Source organism: Cyprinodon tularosa, unplaced genomic scaffold, assembly GCF_016077235.1.
Source record: "Cyprinodon tularosa strain WSP-4 unplaced genomic scaffold, ASM1607723v1 ctg414, whole genome shotgun sequence".
Lineage (NCBI taxonomy): Eukaryota > Metazoa > Chordata > Actinopteri > Cyprinodontiformes > Cyprinodontidae > Cyprinodon > Cyprinodon tularosa.
In genome coordinates this window covers 541,584-561,400 of record NW_024039135.1, presented here as the reverse complement: position 1 = coordinate 561,400, position 19,817 = coordinate 541,584, and the positions used below count along the sequence as shown (strand labels likewise).

General features: G+C 36.8%; 1 protein-coding gene and 1 long non-coding RNA gene across 26 annotated transcripts in view; one reads left to right on the top strand and one right to left on the bottom strand.

Annotated features, from left to right (window-relative positions):
• Nucleotides 1–19,817, top strand: part of LOC119792225 (adhesion G protein-coupled receptor L3-like) — a 359,986-nt gene that overhangs the window by 7,970 nt on the left and 332,199 nt on the right. The gene's annotated exons all lie outside the window — the stretch shown is intronic.
• LOC119792228 lies at nucleotides 6,671–16,922 on the bottom strand. 2 transcript variants are annotated; one of them, XR_005281963.1, is made up of 4 exons: nucleotides 16,838–16,922; nucleotides 16,425–16,681; nucleotides 10,657–10,735; nucleotides 6,671–7,255 (listed from the first exon to the last, which is right to left on the bottom strand). It is a non-coding gene; the product is annotated as an uncharacterized LOC119792228 (long non-coding RNA). The 2 variants fall into 2 exon arrangements; XR_005281964.1 differs by having other exon boundaries at nucleotides 16,842–16,895.

The window sequence follows — 19,817 nt, the reverse complement described above, 5'->3', positions numbered from 1 at the left end:
GGATGGTATGGAAAGAGACAGTTTTCCTTTAATTGTACAGGATAAAAAAAAAAAACATCAGTCACTGTGGTTTCTGTTCAGCTCTTGTTGCAATTTGTCGGATTAATTTATGCTTTTGATTCCAGCAAAAACCTCCGCGGCTGGTTTATCGTCACACTGGAGTGTATACATTATCATGAGTGCTGCCGGTGCTTTAAGAAATGCTTCTGTTTTAGACCTCACTCTTAATTATCTGCGAGGCACCGTTCCACCCTTGACTTGGCACTTAAGCTGTCCTTTGGGGGGGGGTCAAAGCATTTGGCAGCTAAGATTTTAATGTAACCTCTTCAGGCGGTAATACAGAGTCTGCATGAGTGCAAAGCATTAACAAGGGTCTACAGTTGTAATTGCATAGTCCAGAAGCAATGATGATTGAAGATAATGACAAGTGTCCAGTAAAGCCACCCAGTCAGTTGCCCCTGCATTAGTATGGCCATTTTTCAAGATTTTATCTATATGCCAAAGGAGCATTTTATACATTATTGTTAACAATGCTCCCACAACTGGCTCGGCGAATTGCATGTCTAAGAGTAAAAAGAAAAAAAAGTCTCGCCTGGAGTGCAGATATGGACCCAAAAATGTCAACTTAGCATTTAGAGCAAGCCCAGCCGCTCTAACAACCCCATTGATGGTGTTAAAAGCTGACCAAAAGCTATCAAACTGACACAGCCTGACAGAACCGCTGTACATCAACCTCTTTACAACACTGTAAAATAAGTTCCGTTTGTCTATCTGCAACTTACTATATCGGCAATTTTTATTTGATTTCTTTTTTCTTTTTATTCATGGCTTTCTTTTGTATGAAAAGCCTTTTTTTCCCCTTCTGCTTACTTGTGAACTTTAGTCCAGTCGAGAGGATTCAAACAAAGATGCAGTGCTTCTCTGAGGCACAGCTCTAAAAGAAGTTAATTTATGGCCTGTTTGGGAGGCAGGTTTTGGCTTGAATACTTAATAAGGAGGTGCACCTGCAGCCGCATACAAATGAATGGAAATGACGGTTAGTATTTACGCCTCCATACACCACTGGGACCTCCTGATCTGACCACTAATTTGCCTGCAGAGAAATAAAGACAACTTTTTTTGTGTTCTTGCAGCACATTTCAGGTGTGCAAATTTTTAATAGCATTTCCTGTCTTTGTGAGATTTTAATTTACATGTGAGTGGTATTTGTTGATCTAATATTAATAACACATCTTTTGATCACAGACAGATTTGGGAACAACAAAAAATGACTTCAAGCTGTTTTTCTACTGCATTTTGCAGAATCGTTTAATATTTCTGCATAGATGATTTCTTGATTTTCATCAAGAATTTTCTGCACTATAATCCACCCTAAAGAGTTTAGTGTCTCTTCCTATTGTTTAGTTTCCACCCCTGGTTATTCATAGGAAATTTTCTGAAGAAGTTACTGAGTAAATCATACAGTTCTGAAGGTGTTTTAATATTATTGGGATAAAAAGAGAAAATACAGTCAGAAATGTAATATATTATACATAACTATGTTATTTATCATCATCTACGAGCTCAGCCTCTTAACCTTAATATTTGCGTTGCCTAGAATTCGTTATTTATAATTACATAGGAGCGGGTCTCGCAGCCATGGAGGCAGACATCTTTGCGCTACGGCAGCGCAGAGCCAACAAACTAGCGATTGCGAGATCGCCAAAACGTCACAACAATGTAGAAAAAATAACGGGTATATTTATTATCTTAAGTCTACATGAAATCTATACCCTACAGTGTAGGGCCTACACAGACTAATGAAATACTATCTGTAAAATTATCTATGTAAACAAACCTCATCACTTGAGAAGGTAGGTGATGCGGACGTCGTGGAAGACATTTTGTCCCGTAACGCTCGCCGTACTGTTGGGGGGGAGAAGCGGTGGGGGGAGATGTTCATGTTGCTGCAGTCTGCAGTCTGACCGCTAGATGTCGCTAAAAGTTACACACTGTAGCTTTAAGTCTCATTGGACAAACAGCTGGTGTTTTCTGCTTGATGTTACAGAATTAAGATAAGCAAAAATGTAATATAGTAAACCTAGTATTCACAGATGTTGAATTATATTAAAATGTAGGGCTGCAACAAAGATTATTTTGTAAATCGATTAATCTGTTGATCATTTTTTTGATTAATAGATTATTAATCAGATAGCAAAAGGTTCCTTAAAGAAGATTTTTTTTTAATGAAATTAAACCAGGTGAATCTCAATCTTTTCCACTTGAGGAGTTCTGGATAGAGGATATTGACAGACGAAAACATTTTTTAAATCTTAAATGCAAAATGTTTATATATTTTTTTTATGATCTTGGTATAATTACTACTCTTAAGTGGGTTCCTCTGTCAGCTAAAGGCATGTTATATAGTCTCTGTGCTCCAGTTAACGATTAATGAGTTACTAAATTAGTTTACAATTATTTCAATAATCATTTAATCAGGATTAATCCGATTAATTGCTTCAGCCCTATGAAAATGCATGACTTAACAACTCATAAGCTGTAGGTCAAATTGCTTGATTCTGAAAAATAAGCTCAAAGAAGGAGAACATTTCTGTTTTATTTAGAAGTTAATTTAATAAAAGAAAAAAAAATTCATCATGGCAAATATTCAACTTGAATAAAAATTGCTGATAAAAAAAATGTATTCCAAAAAGAACCAAGATAAGATCCAATACAAATCAGTTTGTGCTTAGTTGCTACTGATTAGATGAATGATAAATAAAATGAAAACACCTACCTGAATACAATAGTTATAACTTCCATCGAAAACTGGTGCTAAATATGTATATATTTTTTGGTACTGTGAATAAGCATGTTCATCTTGTGTCTAAATCCAATGGATATTTAAAATGCATTGGGTTTAGTGTCTTTAAGACTTGAAGCGAGTGGATATTCCTAATCAATACTATAGAATTAGGTTCAGGCATGTGTGATGGGATCAACAGAATGTTGAGGTGGCATCAGGCTGAGAAAGGCAGCCTCCTCAACATTCTGTTGTTTCTTTCAGAGGGATGGTGCATTTCAGACTCCTTTATCTCACACGAGTATAGCAGTGGCAGATCTATGCTTCCAGTGGTGTATATAAACTTTTCTGCCAGGCCTTCGTCGCCTCTGAAGTGAAGATGACTAAATTGATGCAGTGTCCCGGCGGAGCGAACGTGTTTAAATGACAACCCATTTTTGTCTCACCTTGAACCTAATTGACTGCCTGAAAGCTGGGCTTTGGAAAGTGCTGACAGGGTTTGCTGCAAACACTAGGTTGTTTCGGCCACGTTTGGTGCTGTATTCAGACTTTGTATCACATTCTTATTTTTGGGAAGTTGGGGTTTCCTTTGAGATATTTTGTTCTTGTTAGATACATCCATCAGCAATCATTTAAGTGAGTTTTGAAGTTGAATTTAATTTTGGGAACATAAATCACTTATTTTTATTATTGTTTTTACAAAAATGAATGGTGCTAAATATGTTTTTCTTGTTGTAAAAGCTATTCGAAACATGTTTTCAATAAATAGGGATATTCCATATTCAGATAACATTTTACAAGGCTACTGGACATAAAGGAGATGTTTATCATGTATCTTTGCAAACTCTTGCTGGATTTCCTAGAGACCTGAATCCAATGACCAACACACCCTACTACAATAAAACAGCTAAAGGATTTTAAGATATAGAGAATTTAATGAAAAAGAAAATGCAGCTAAAGTCAAGACTACATTAAGGTTTATAACTAGTTGAGACCAGTAAAGGGTCATTCTCAGACAGCTTTTTTTTTTTAATATTTTAAACCTAATGGCTGTGTAGGCCTGTCCAAAGTAGATCAGGGTGTCTGTCTTTGTTGGATCTACACAAGCACAGTAGCGGAGAATCGTCTGCAGTATGACCAGACCCATGCATTTTCAATGAGCTCGAAGTGCCTCAACCGCATACTCTCCGATTTTCTGTCAGATAGGACACTAAATCGCGTCTATGTGTGTTCGGCCCTTTATGCTCTCTTCTCTTTAGCACATCCTGCAGGTTATTGATAGGATTTATGTCTGGGACTAAGATTACCCTAAATTAATGATTTTTTGTGTATCATTACTGTGCCTATCAGTTATACTTTGGATCATAATGCATTTTGAAGACCCGTTGTCACCAAGTTTAAGATTTCTGCTCCACCCAGCAGATATTTATTGAAATTAAAGCATTTCTTGATGCCATGCAATCTAAGAAGAAAAATTAATACAGGTTATAAATTTTATCATACTTGTTTTTTTTTTTAAAACATAGTTTTATTGGTCATGTCCTATTTGATCTGACTTTTATGCCACTGAAGTCTAACAGATGTACAATTAAGCGACTGAGGGATCAGTGTATAGACATTAAATACAATGAAGTAAGCAAGCATTAGAGAATCATGAATTATACCAGGTGAATTTTGTGTATTCTGATTAAATAATAATATACAATTCAATATAAATATGCTAATTTGTCATGCATACATATTAACCTCTTGTAATAATGGCCAATCTACATTTTATGGCAGTGGCAAGAAAGTTATTAATGAACAGCAAAGAAAATAAAAACTTTAACCGAATGTAAAGCCATGCAGGAGAACAAAGCCTTAGCCCCATCTGACCACTGTTATTTTTATGCTTAAATGCATGATGTAAATTATAAATTAAAGTTAAATATAAATTTAATATAATATATTTAATCTAAATGTATTTAAAAGATATAAAACATTGGACTTTCCCTGTTAAATTCTGCAACTTAAAAGAAAAGTACTATGTTTAAGTTTGTTTTTTTACCTCTTTATCAGGGGGTGCTAATAAATGTGTATTAGTTGTAATATTGGGCCCATTTCTCTTACCATTATTTCTGAGGGTGTGCCCTTTTCTTTTTTTTTTTGACCACTGGAGATGGTTACCAATTCCCCTATGACCCTACCAGGATGGATACCTTTCCAGCACTGTGTTAAGCTATAAAAAGCTTTCCCATTTAGGGATTGCTTGTTACCAAACTACATTACAAACAGGTTGATGACCCAGGTGCCCATGAGGGTCTCTGTCACTCATGGCAGCTTGTGAACTGAATAGCAGTTAGGCTGTCACTTGAAACTATTACAGATCCTCCCTCGTTTCCCCCCCTTCTGCTTTTATCCACATTCTCTTTTACAGAAATCTGGCCTGTACGGTGAGCCACGGTAATACAGCAGTGGAAACCATGGGATTTCTTCGATAGGAGCCGCAAGACTGTAATCAGTCATTATGTCAGAGACGAGCCCGTGAGCCCCGCTCCAGCTCATTCAGCCAAATAATAAGCAGCAGATAACGTTACTGGCATGCAGGCTGCAGCGAAGCCCCAGTGGGTAAAGAGCAGGAAACCATGGGGTGGAGAAGAGGGGGGTTCAGCTTCTGACTCTGAGATGTCACCTTGCTGTAGAGGCTGGACTGTCTTATGTGATGAATTTATCCACACAACTTTAAGGACTTTTGTGCATTGAGTGCTAAATATGGATAAATGAAAGTATATGCACAAGACAGATGCAAACGTGTACATCTTTTGTGTCTGCACATACATATACATATATATATATATATATATATATATATATATATATATATATATATATATATATATATATATATATATATATGTATGTATAGCCATTATTTAAATATTCTCTGTGTTTTAATTGGTAAATATTTGGAAAGTTTTATTTTCAAAATTATTCTTTATTGTCAAAACTTTCCTTTCAAACGGTAGGACTAGGGACACATTTTTGGATATTCTTCCACAACCTTTTTATGCTGCATTTATAACAAGTGTTTTGAGTGTGAAACAGGAGGCAAAAAACAAATTCTTGAAGCATGCTGGGTAAAATGGGTACCAACACCTCTGATGCATTTTGCTGGTCTCTTGTGTACAATGGCAGACCCGATAAGGGGAGTCGTTTTGCTTTGTTTGATGGTATAAGTGTGGAAAAAATTTGTTTCAGAGGTTAAATGAGAAGATGCACCTTGAAAAAAATAATCCAAGGAGTATATCAATATATTAATTGTACTTTTGGGTTTAAGTGTCCTTTAGGTATGTGGTAAAGAAAGTTTAAGATAATGTGAATGTTATAAAGTAATATTAAAAAGAGTATTATCTACACAGATAAGTAAGGAAATATTTTTGTGGCGGAATCAGAGCAGTCTTACTTTTTGTCTAAAAAATATATATTTTGTATTAAGGATTGCAGTACAGACAACAACACAAAGCAAGCCACTAATTTAGTATTGCCACATAATCATGTAGAAGAGGCCAATCCTGCAAAGTCAATGACTGCAATCAACTGGCTTTCCTTAGATAGAAGGATAAACTGAGCATCTGATTCATCCAGAGGCAGAGATGAGTTTTGTTGATTTCATTAAGAATCCCACAGGCAACTGAAGTCCAAAAAAACTAAATACTGGAAAAAAAAAAAAAAAAATCCAATAAATATCTGGAAAAACACACATGGGGAGCAAAGAGACAATGAAGCAACAAAACAACAAGAAACCAGAAATGAGGAACTGAAGTGGCAGTGTATATATAGAGAACAGAACAAAGAATGGACTAATGAGATGATATGGAGCAGGTGTGAATAGAACTAACTAAAGGGAGCCAAGGGGAAAGGAAACAGGAAGAAGGAGGCAACAGAGAGTAACTCAAAAACACAACACTGCTAGAAAACTACAAAGACACAAAATTAAAAAGAAACTAAAAATAAACAGAGGGCTGAACCCTGACCCTGATCTTCCTAATTCAAAATACCCCACTTGTTAAACCTGATCTGCTCAATAGTAAAGTGAACAGAGGATTCATACATACAGCTTTTATTTCCACCTTTGAAAAAGAACTACTCAAACCTGGACTTGATTACACACATTTATTTGATTATTTAAAAGTAGAATAATAGTGTTTTATTACTTTTCTGTGCAGTGTTGCGGAAATTTATTCTAATGTAATTTTTGTTTAAGCTGTATCATTTCTCTTGTCAACTCGATGTTTCATTCCAGCTTAATTAACATATTTAAAATTTAAATAACAGTTTTTTTTTTTTAGCTCGGTGCCTTCCTTCACTTCCCTCATTGAGGTTTGTCATTCCGCAGCAATGTTCAGGGCTATTGTCTCTCCTCAGCATTCCTCAGCCTTATGCTGTTGACTGGCTCTGCTGGCTGAGTGGTGCCATACAACATCCATACATCATCTGAAAGACAGAGTGACAGACAGTCAGAGCTGAGATGTCAGATCTCTCTCTTCAGGTTACTGACATTCACTCCCTTCCTGTTCCCCACAGTGACAGTCCATCTTCTGTCTGAGACTGCATTAATAGTTACGGCTCTGCCCACTTCCAGGCCTCACCAGCAGCAACAAATGACACCCTAGTGATATGAATTACCCTTTGGAGGATAGAACAGGCATAACTTTACTTTTAGTTAATGCTTTTGGAGCAAACAGCTGTAGAGATATAAATGGTATTTAATCATTTACAGCCTTATTATAGTTGTCCGACCACTCTATGCATGCATAGATTGATAGCTAGATTAAATTCATCAAAATGTTAGGCTTTTATAATCTTCTCATAGACCCCTTTTAACCCTCTCATACATAATAAATGCAGATAAAAGTCAGGTTCACATTGGGGGAAATAGCTTAACAAGGTAACATGCTTTTTGTAGTTGGAAAATATGAAAGTGAAGCCTGACACTAGACTATGAGCTCACTCGGGTCAATGTAGGTCGACACTTTATGGAATTCCTACCTATAATGATTAATAAGGTCGGTGTAGTCATTGCCTTGCAACATATCAGTGGAATGCAGGAATGAGACAGTTATCTGAAATCCAGTTTTATTACACCTGCCCCTGCGGTTTCGTCTTTTCCTTCCTGTTACAGATCAGTGCTTAACTATCCCAGCTCCTAATGCTTAACAGCAGGCGTTCTTTCGTCACCCGCGATCTCCCTGACGCACTTTTCTTCTGTTTTGTTTTTTAAGCTGCATGGCCAGTCCCGCACCGCCCCTTAATCTGTGCTGTATTTTTTAAAAAACTCAGCCGGAGAGCCACTTGCAGTCGCAGCAGAGCAGAAATAATAGGCTAAGCAGCTCAAATGCAGCCGTGACTCTCAGGTAATTTGCTAATTTCTGTCCTCTCAGCAGGTGTTAACAGTTGTTGGACGCTGTAGCTTGCAGGTGTGTAAAACCAATTTGTATCATTCATCTTGCTATATAGGGAAACACAGGAGCGCCTTGATCAATTAAAAGATCATGAAAAAGTGATTTTACTTTTGAAATTAAAATCTTAAAAGTAAATATTAGATTTTTATCTTTCTTGGGTTTTGGTTGGTAACTGAACGGAATGCTTTAAATTGGAACAGGCTTTTTTTTGTCATGAATTACTGCATCAGTGCAGTGTGGTATCTCTATAGCAATGCAGAGGTTGTCGAGGAAACCCAACTTGCTTTAATATCAGAACATTTGCAATGTTATTTTCCCCTTTTTAAAGTGTCTTGTAGATCCTACATGGGTTTTGTCTGACCAGTTTATTTGCCAATCCAGCAACTCTTTAATTGTTTCATTTGGTGTGTTTTTACTATCACATTTTAATTTTTGCATGTGAACTTTTAAACTTTCACTTGTGATGATCATTGCTCCTTGTACAGAAAAAAAGGGGCAGGACAGGGCAAAGTTAAGTGGATTATTTGTGCTGCGCGTTTGTATTATTACAGCTGGAAACTCATTGTTTTATTCAATGCACGTTTCACAGTGCATTATTACTTATGTGGGAATGGTGTCGAAGAATGTTCTTAAAGCTGGCTCCGATGCAGTAAGATTTCAGTACGTTTTTTACCACTGTGCTGGTTTGTTCAGTTCCGTAAAATGTATTTATTATGCAGCTGGGTTGAATGGAGTTGGTTTGTATCTACTGTATTTTGCTTTAGTTTATTCACATCTGCATTTAAAGAGCTGAGTAAAACCCTGTTCTCTTTAGAGTGGAGCAAATGTGGCACCTGTGAATACCTCCTTAATCAGACATTGGTACTTTTGGCATTGTGGGCACAAACCAGTAGCCTGACGAAGCATTGTATGCTCTGAAATGATCTGAGATGTAACAGTCCCAAATCAGCCACTACCACAGCTTCCCATAGAGTTACCTCTTCAACTTTTTCCACCACAGTTTTTCCCTCCACTAAACTTTCCAGCAAGTATTTTTTTTTGTCAGGGCATTTTGTAGTCTTTCTTCCTAGGAATTTGTCTGCAGGAGAACTCTTATTTATAAATATGTGAATATTTCTTTTTCTTTCTTTTTTTTCCTTTTTTTTAACAGTGTCCTTTATGGCAATGTGGCAATAAGAATAATTGTCTTGGTGCCAAAAATATCCCAACGATATTACTGTCACAAGTGGAGCAGTACGGCTATCGCCATAGTGTTCCGCTTGTTTTATGCATATAAATGGCTTTATTATAATTATGCAGGGTGTTTTACAGATTATATGGACACTGCAATGTAAGTAGAACAGCAAATAAAAACCAGAAAAAAAGGAGAAAAGATGAAAGAAAGAGGAGATAAAAGGGAGATAATGATAATATGTGAATATTTCTGCTTTATTGTTGTCATGTTATAGTAACATTATCTGAGAAACAGAACACCTCGTATTTTTTTAGTTGTTAGCCATGCTAATTAATCTATGTAAAATAATGATTAATTTGACACTTTCTGTGCAATAAGGTATTTTAATATATAATGTAGGAAATACACTTTTTTAAATTGAATAGATAATAAGATGATAAGGTAACCTTTCACTCACTTTTTATTGTAATAAGATCCATGCACCTGTAGGCTTTACTTTCTCTTCCTGTTGCCAAATGAGCATGAAAATTTCACCACTTTTACCTTTTATGTTGTTTGTATTTAGTGCAGTGTCTTTTCGCATCAAACAGTCTTCTTACGCAACCATCTAGTTGTGAGTAAACCAACTTTTTATTTGGAAAGCCTGATCCCTGCTTAAGGGATTCCATAGCAATCCCAAGAGAGGCCCCTTTTCTCAAGCTGACGGGGAAAATTGGGATTGGGAAGTCTGTCGAAGCCACTTTTAATTACACTGGCAGTGGAGGTTGAAACTGAGCAGGAATCAATTGCCTTTTATTCATCACTTTTTCTTTTGCATTTTCCGATGTCTATAGAGGATGAAAATGAAGACAGAGACTTCTTTTTCTCTACATCACTGGCATAAAGCGGCTTTTTAATGTTTTTTTGTGCTTCTGATAACCTTTTAATACAATGAGTGCATCTATATCAAACCATGCATCTTATCTAATTAGGAAATGCCACTAAAAATGAAAATGGATCAGGGTGAAGTCTGGAAAGGAGCCATGCAAGCACTTTGTTTTGATGGAGTTTTTATGTTTTTTTTTGTTATTTGTTGTGATGTCTTAGTAACTTTGGCTGTTGATACTTGGAGTATACTGTGATCAGGGGGTGTAGGTGTGACAAAGTACAAAGCGAACAGATCATTCTGTGCTCGTCATACAGGTCTGAGCTGTGGATTCGTACATATACCTGTTTTGCAGTGATCTTAAGTCTCTAATCTAGCAAAATGTCACCCTCACCTGGGTATTAGAGGCTGGCTGTGTCACCTCAATGCCTGCAGGAGATCTGTCTGCCTCTGCTCATGTGGATGACTCTGGACTACAAAAAAACGAGATCAGTTACTTATGATACAGACGGTGGCTTTGCTTTTGTTTCTCTGTTTTCAAGATTATGGCTTCTCCTGTTTTCCTGACAAGACGAACTGACCCTGAGCTTTGCACAATCACACCAGCAGATGCAACAATTCGTCATGCACAAGAAACCACACTCCGCCAACCATCTGTCTCTGTGTCTGCCACTGTACTGTAGCATTTTTTTTTAGCCACACACAAAAAAAGACATTGAACATACCATAAACCATAAAAATAAGTCTGAGAACATTTCGACATTTTGTCATGTTGTAGGCACAATCGGCTCTGTGTTTTATAGATTTTTTGTGAAAGACGAAAATACTAAGAAGTGCACAACTAAACACAATTTCATAAAATATTTCTTACATTTCAGAAATGTGGAACACTGTCTTTATTTTGAAATTCTTTAATATTTTTGGGCTCCTTACTTTCAAAATTAACCAAATAGCCCTTAAAACCTCATTGTCACAATATAATATAAGAGTAGCAGGACTCTACTATGGTAATGCGTTTCTTCTGCATTGAAAAGTAAGCCGGTTCAGTTTTGTGGGAAAGCAGATGGAGGTAAATACAGACAGTCCTGGTAGAGCTTGGATCTAAAGCTTGGTTTATGCTTGACATGTTGGTGAAGTTAAGATGGACAAAATACGTCATATTTGGCTTCTACATTCCTTTGTGCGGCATCTGTTCGGATAGAATTTTTTGCATCGGGCACCTAGGGAAATTTGAAACTACACAGACAGATCCACACAGGAAAAAATTGTGAGCAAGCAGCAGCTTTTACTAGCAATGGTTAGTAAATGTAAACATCTAGAGACATTGTGTTATTTAGCCCATAAATGCCATCATTTTTAACAGATTGTAGAAAAAATCCTAGGAAGAAATGACAGTCACTCTTGGATGGCATGAAGAGGATGTGGAAAAAGTTGTAAATAGCTGTGTTTTCTCCTTCCTTGTGAAGTGTGGTGTTGTCAGCTTCCTGTTCATGTTGCACACACCCCCTCCGGATGGGGGAACAGCCACATAGGGTATGAAAGCTGCAGACGATGTGATGAGCGGCTAATTTTCGACACTGATTCTACATGAATCAAGCATAAGTCAGTCATTAGGCCTCCACACCAAGCCATAAGAACGGCTTTAGCCCTACTGTAGTGGAAGTTCTGGAGCGGATCATACCAGTCCAGACTTAATCCAGGACCCTCAAACAGACTATAATACCATTGCTGAGCACTTTTATAACTACTTGCCTCAGTACACCTATACCCTGGAGTGTTAATTTGCAGTGTGCCTGTTCCAAAGTACCAAAAAAGAGGATTATATGTAGGGGCAATACATTTGAGTTAAAAGAGAAGTAGGAGTGGAAATTAAGAAAGGGTGTTTGAATCCAAATACAAAACAATATCTTGAAGAGTGTATCTGAAGAAGTGAAACGATACATGTGTACGATTAACTTAAACAAATCCATGACGGATGCTATTTTCTTTGTGAGATTTTATTCTGTCTAAACATCATGTGTGTAGGATCTAACCATGCATAGCCTCATATTTTGAAATCTAGCCGATCTTAGTCTTCATGTGTCTGACTTTCTGTCTTGCTCATCTGGTTTTTAGAAAATGACGTGTTTTGCTCAACATCCATCACAAATAGGCTCGATCTTTATATCTGACTGTCAACAGAGGGGTAGGTCTACTGTTCGTCACGCTGCAGTGCAACAGACCTGGTGGAAATGATCATATTTACTAGAAAGGCTTCTATTAGAAATGGTACGGATGAAGGGTGAATAATGGGTTAGTGTCCCTTGTCTTGCACACCTGAATGCAGTGGCTGAAATAACTTAATCATGTCAGCAATCAACCAAATGAACTGCATTATTTTATTGTTGAAGAACAGACATAAGTGAAAATTGCTATAGAATGGCTTTGGGTTCCAAAGTTCCAACTCACTTTAAAAGACTTGAGACTGGGGATCAATGTTCACCTGCAAAAATTACGACGCCAGACTGCACAGTATTGGTTAGGATTAAAGTAGACCCTGGGTTAAAATTAAATTCAGATGAGAATTAATGAAAGACTTAAACTTAAGGTCTATGCTCTACAAAACTGATGAGCTTTAGCAATTTTGAATAAATAATTAGAAATTATGTATTGCTATTCTTCCACTTCACAGTTATGCACTGATTTTATCATGATCAAATCAAAATAAACCACTGTGAAGAAAACCAGAGACTTTTGCAAGGCAATAAATGTGCTCCAATAGCTTTTCCTGACTTGTAGATGAACCGTGTAACAGAAACCATTAAATGTGCAATGCAGGCTGTTAATATATTTTGTAGTAGTTAGTGAAAGGTTTACTATTAAGAGTCCTGCTATACTGTTACCTCAACTGGATACCAGAGTGAGTTATTATTTTCAGTTAAAATGAGCTGGACCCCCTAGATAGTAAAAAGTCAAGAAGGTCACAGGTATCGGTTTACCACCTCTTGGAGCCGATAACAAATTTAGGAACATTTCTTTATTTCCCAGCCTCAGCAGAAAAACAAAATTAGGTTTGAGAATTAATGCGAAATAGGTTCGGAGGGTAATATGATAACAACAGGAGCCCCCGTTGGCTCCCCTGGTAAAGATTTATGAAGAGCATTAACATAAATGCAACTTATTGCACAGGTTTAAATCACACTTGTAAAATTTTGAATTTTTAAATTGAATATATTTGTTCAGTGTTAAAACAAAACCGGTGGTGGCAGAGTAATTGATGCCACCACTGGCAGTTCTTTGCACAACCGCCATTTTGCTAATAGAGCAAAACCTACAGTATTCTCTTATTACAGTTCAGAAGACTGAAACATGCAGAAAATGGATGCTTAAGAGACTGTTTTGTCCAGTCTCAAGTATTTTACAAATAATTTAAAGTGATTATGATAAATAAAATAAAGTCTCAACAATTAGTTGAATGTGCAGGTCACAAGTTCAGTTGAAGTTCTAAACTTTTAATTTTCAGTCCTAAAAAGTGATTTAAATGTAATTAGGTAATTTCATTCAATGAGAGTAATAGTGCTTTAGATTTTTGTTTTAATGCTTATAATGCTTTTCACAGTAAACTTCTTTCTATCTTTTGAAACGTTTCAATGTTCCTATAACAGTGTGTTTATAAAAAAAAAGAAAAAGAAAACTGAGATAACCTGCTTTTATTTTGGTGTTCACCATTTCTGTAAATGCACAACATGCTCTTCTGTGTTTACTTATTTGAAGAGTGGTTAAGAGGAAGTGATCTATAATACTATTTCTAACAGGAAATTAAAAGCCATTAAATGTTATAGACGTAAATGTTAATTAAATATAAGAAAAGAAAAACCTTATTTGATAGAAATACTGTAATTGGGGTTGTCAGTGATTGTGAGAACGAATTTTCCTCCACTGAGAAGATGCAATTTGATTAAGGATTGGATTTCCTTTTTTGTGTTCAAATGGCACAACTTTAAAAATAAACAAATGTATTTGAGGTTGTACAGCATCTTAAGCCAAAAAAATTGATAGTTTATATAACCCATTCGAAAATGGTGCATGATGCTGCTTTTGATTTTCTTTTAACATGCAGTAGCAGTCATATCTGTGCTAAGACAGTGGCTGTCCTATGTTAGAAATGGGATTTGGTCAGCTTTAGAGGTTGATTTCTGTTTGCTGCTTGACTTTTCTAGATGCCTTGTGCCCTTTGCACCACTGTAAGCTTTTGCTTTCAACTTTCATTTTTTTCCCTTTGAAGTTAAATTTAGTTACACTTACTCATTTCAAGTGATCTGATGAGAACATGGCCCTTATCTACCGCTGAGCTGAAGAATTGAGCTTGTTTCCAGAGCCCATAAAAAAGCAGTAGATTTTTACATGCTGCAGCAGAAGCCACTGACTTGGCCATTCCTTCCAAGCATACATAGAAAGATACCTATCACTTAATATTTTTGCTCTTGTATTTTGGGCTATGTGTTTAAATACTTTTCTACAAGTATAAGAAGGGAGCTTTGGGACAATGAGGTTGAAGCATACAGGACCACAGTAAGTGAAGGTTACTGAGCTGATGGAAGGGAATGTCTTGTAGGAAGGGTATGGATTCTAGTATATGCTGAGAAAAGGCAAGATTGAGAAACATACTTTATGATTATTAAACAAAAAGATTTCCCTGGGATACATTTCAGTTAAGTTTGGACATATTTCCCTGTGTTAGAGCAGCTAATTCAAAGGAGGTGTTTCTGTCAGATCTTATTCCGCCACTCTTCGATACTACGTTATTGTGCCCTATAGATTCACGTTGGAACTGAAAAATAGCTGTGCGATGTTCTGCATTAAGACCAGTGTTGGTGGCATTATGTGTGTTTTCAGAGATTTTGTCGGATGTGGGTTAAAGATGTACAGACCATAATGGGTGTTATTTTTTCATATAGGGATCACCTTTATTGAGACCTGTCTCTAGTTCTTATTGAGTTTTTAATGAGGACTTCTTTTGCTATTTACTATTCATGGCTCTGTTTTTTTTTCTTACTTTTTTAAAAATTATTTAAGGTGTTAGTAAGTAAATTAAGGTAAGTGTTCAAAATGAATATTAATTAAAAGCAACTGCATAACTTAAAATTGGATGTGTTATTTTTCAAGTTAGTATGTAGCACTTTTGCGTATCGTTGCTCTTTCTTGGCTTTTCAAACTCTTTCCCATGAAACTTGAGATGGTGAGATGATCACTGAATGAGTCATGTGACCCAAAAGGGTGTAAGCTCCTCTTAAACACTAAAGCTAGCTAAACTAAAAGTTTTCTTTAGGCAGCAAAACAGATGAGACACTTACCTGATTAAATATATATTTGATATATTTCGGTACTATTAAGAATTATTGTAAAAGGTTAAATGTTCTGTCATTCTAAGTTACTTCATGATATATTAGACTGCTCGTTAAAAGTTATCTCCTATCCAAAATGGGGACAGAGACACTAGCCGTTTCTCAATATGTGTACGTACTTATGCAATAAGCCCTAGTACTGTTGCAGTTCACAAGAACACAAGACCGAGAACAGACAAAGTTCCCGGATGTTGTTCTTGCCCCTCCCTCTTTACTGAGTATGCATCAGAGTAGACTTGTCAATTCTTGAGATTGACAGCTGTCCCAGCATGCACTGTGGCAGCAGCAGCTTCCAATGGAGCGCTCACATTAAGTTAAAATATCAAGTGCCCTTTGTTAGTAGGGAAATGAGTCAAACTAGATTTTTTTCTAGATGTCTGGGACAATAAGGTCTATAATTTGGACAAGACGGACTATATTGTTTTCCAATACAAACCATGGCTTTATTTTATATTTCAACTAACTCTAAAAAGTATACATTTTGCTTGCAATTTTTCTATAAATTATGAAAAAATATTAGGTTGGGAAAAAATTTTTTAGGATCTGTATTATTTACAGATCTACATTTTTTCTCTGGGAAGGGGAGCTACTGAAGATATGGGTTCTCTATGCCAAGTGTTGCCAGTCTTGTCCTACATAATCTCTCACCTTCTTTTGACTCTCCAGCTAGGAAGATCTATTGGTACATAGTAAACCTGATTTGACCAAAGTTATCTTGGCCAAATCTATCCGCTGTTGAAGCTGTTGACAACCTCTATTCATGCTGGTAGATGGCTACCTTATACAAGGTCACATGGTACCATTGCTCTTTAAGCAGTCGTAGTTATGTCTTCCTTTGTAGTCACAGTGAAAGGTTGATGTGCCCCGAGATGACCGGCTCCTTCTCACAGGGGTCCTGTGATATCTTGGTTGTTTCCTTCCAGGCTTGAATGGGCACATTGTGCCGCTGCTTGCCTTCTGCTGTTGTGCAGACCACTGCATACACCTGTCAAGCCATGTCCTCAGCGCCTTGGGTGTTGAGATACTCCAGAGCCCCTACACACACATACACACCCCATATACATAGTAACAAAACCATAAGCAGTCTGATATGAACAAATAAACGGTCGGTTACACGGACCATATGCAAAGAGATGAATGTGTATACACAAGGAAAATACAACTGAATCTTACATAAACACATCGACTCACATACACAAAGTTTGAATTTCATTGGAAACACATCTCTGTATTCGCTCATGGCAAAGTTATATTCAGCTTGCAGGATGGACTCAGAGCTCAGAGAGGGTCAAGTTCCACTCCTGACAGGGTGGGGGGCTAGGGCACCAAAGGTTGGCCTGGGCACGCAGGCTAGCACATGGGAACGGGATTCAGAAGTAAACTACTGGTAACTTGATACAGGCTCTCAATCAGTTACAGATTTCTGGAGCAAAGGCAGCTTGTTGAATGGCATAGTCAGTCACACACAATTAGACCCAGTTAAGAGCACAATTTTTAACAACTGTGTTTGTGGTTGATCATTTTGGTGGAACCCAAGCACATTTAGAGGTGTCACTTTTTGCTCAGGAAAATTTGTCATAATTTTGTCTTGTTTTCATACCAGTAAGCTGAAAATAATGAGTTACAGATTGGTCATTAGCAAACGTATCTCAAGCACTTCATCACTTTAATTGGGAAACTAAATATTTTAGGTTAAAGTCTCTGTAATCATTTTTAATGGAAAGTAATACTACAATTAGATGTAGAATTTTGTTTTGGCATTGTTACGTTTTTTAAGCTGTACTTACTGACATATTGCTTGCTTGAAGAAAAAAAGGAGTAGTTTGTATTTAATTTATTTTGCATGAAATCTTATACCTGTTTTGTGACTTCACTCAGTTAAGGCATTGTCCTTGATTTCCTGCAGCACTCTAGTACATACTCTCATTGCCTTTGAGTGTGCTCTTGTGGATTTGTATTTCAAGCCCTTCGGGTAATGAGCCTCTACTAAAGCTTTACAGTACATACCATCATAGTAACATGCTAAATTATCATTTGCACATCCACATCTTAAGCATACTGCTTAAGAACCTAAGCCACGATGTCAGCCAAACAAAGCCCACTCCCACTGTTATTGCGACCTTCAAAGGTAGTCATTTTCTTTTGAATGAGAATATTTTAAATAAGGATGACCATAATTTTCATTGTAGTCCACTTATAGAAAATACACACTTTTTTCCAGAAGGACAGAGAATGTATCATCCACCCATCAATCCTCTCCCGCTTATGCCCTCACGGTCATGGTGGGGCTGGTGCCCATCTCTGACAGTCTATGGGCGCAAGATGGGGTACACGATGGACAGCTCACCGGACTGTCACAGGGCAAGAATTTATCATACTGAGATAAATGAGATGGTATCAGAAGCGCCTCGCAGACAATAATAGGCTTGTATCAACAGGTTTGGATGTGACCATGAGGCTTTATATATTAATGAGCCAACCTCTATTTCTAGTTCCTTTCACTCAATATTTTTGTCAGTGGACAGGCTTCCTACAGGTGCATCAAATACTTGAAAATGCTTGAATTTTAGTAAGGTGTTGGAAAGTTATTGACAGTGCATGAATATAACTGCACTTTTTTTGTATTAAAGAGCACTCTAACAGTCTGAATTAAAGCCTCGATTTGATATTTTTTTTGTTTAAGGCACAAAATATCTAGCAAAGATTTTTGCCTTTAATAAAGTCTCAGCCTGGCTGCTGCTCAGAGTGGGTTTGTTCCTTTTAGAAATACCAGTGAGTGAGCAGAAGAGATCACTTGACACAAAAACCATCAGCCAGCTCTGGCATCTTCTCACACAGTTAAGAAACAGGCCAAACTGGAGTATATACTTATGTCTTGCTAGTCTTACATGTCTCAAGTGAGGACAGATAGCATGCCAGGCTTTTGACCTTTTATTAACTGCTTGCTCAAAGAAGCAAGTTACAAAATATGTTTAAAATGAGGACCAGATCCTCATTAGCTCTTGCCAAATATATAGTTTTCACTATTGAGAGTTTGGACTCTCGAACCATGTAAAAAGTACACCATAATAGTATGTGGAAATCTTGATTTTAATTTAGTTAAGAACCTGCAGGTAAATCGCAAAATGATTGCTTGAAGATGGATTAAACAAGAGTATTATGCCATCTACTTCAGTTGAAATGGGTAAAAATCAAAATATTGAAAAAGCTAGTATAGAATGTTGGCTGATGGTTTTAAATATGCGAAAAGTAGCTGTGACTTGACAATACTGGTAATGCTTAATGTACATTTTATCTTTTCACCTTCTTCTAGCAATATGTTAATTTGATATTAACCTCTTAAAACCCACCTAAGTTTAAGTAATCCTTGCCTATTTTGCATACCCGAATGGAAAATCAAACAACTGAGGAACTGTAAGCCCAAACTACTGTATGTGTGTCTGGGCTAATACTGTAACTTGCAGAACTTTAATCAGTTGCACAATATTTAAGATTTGTGATATTATAGACTCCTTTCCAGTGCTGTGGGATACAGATGACTCTAAAGTATGGGGATCAAAAAGTAGGAGATTATACAGTACCTTGAAACTGCTTGCTGTGGTGACAAGTGCACAAACCTCTATGATGGGCACTATTGTTTTTTCTGTCCACTGTTGTGGTTCGAAAAAAAGGATCGGATACCATTTACTCCCAAGGGGTAACAAAACCATGTTATTATCATACATAATAAAACACTTGAGCTTGCATTCTTTATGTGTGAAATTTTAGCGGTATAAATGTTTCATTTGCCTAAGTGCTGTAGTTTTGGAGACTATAAAAGTACATTTATTGTATTTCTACCTGAATTTCCAATCTGCAATGGCCCCTATCTCAGAGGTTTGCACTGTTCTTTTTCAGACCTCATGAAGAAACCTTGTTATACTGATACATTTTTTTAGATTATTAACTATTTAGGGTAAAATAAAGAAGTAAGGAAATAACATGTTATGCAACAAACAGTCTTAGTATTAGTAAGGCTAAAGCACAAGGAAGATGTGGAACATACATAATCTTCCAGCGGTTGTCACCCAGCTGAGTCAATTGTTCTTAGCGTCCCTGAATTTAATGTGACCCTTGGGTGTCATGGCGCTGACTTTGCATTGTAATTGCTGCCCCTTGGCTTGAGTTTGTC